Below are 338 nucleotides of genomic sequence, written 5' to 3' on the forward strand. Positions count from 1 at the left end.
TTTACTTGGAAAGGTGAGGAACTGTAAGAGTGTGAGAGCACAGGAGACAGTGCTGTGCTGCAAGGGTGCCTTGCAGACATGTCAGCTGAGAAGGGCATTTCCCATCCCTCTCAGAATTCAATCTTGAATCTCACCTTATTTATGATGAAGCAGGGGATTAAATAATGACAGTGTAGTTTTCTGTCTCTCTCTTTTTTTTTCTTAAGGTGAAAATAAGAGTATATTTCTATTTGCCAGAGATGTGGATAAAGTTAGAAAATACAACATAAGTGCTACTCTAAATGTCAAAAAAATTAAACAACAACTAAAAAGAGCCAAAGCTTTATTTTAATCTTCCA

This window comes from Lepidothrix coronata, unplaced genomic scaffold, assembly GCF_001604755.1.
Source record: "Lepidothrix coronata isolate B3197 unplaced genomic scaffold, Lepidothrix_coronata-1.0 Scaffold18, whole genome shotgun sequence".
NCBI classification, from domain to species: domain Eukaryota; kingdom Metazoa; phylum Chordata; class Aves; order Passeriformes; family Pipridae; genus Lepidothrix; species Lepidothrix coronata.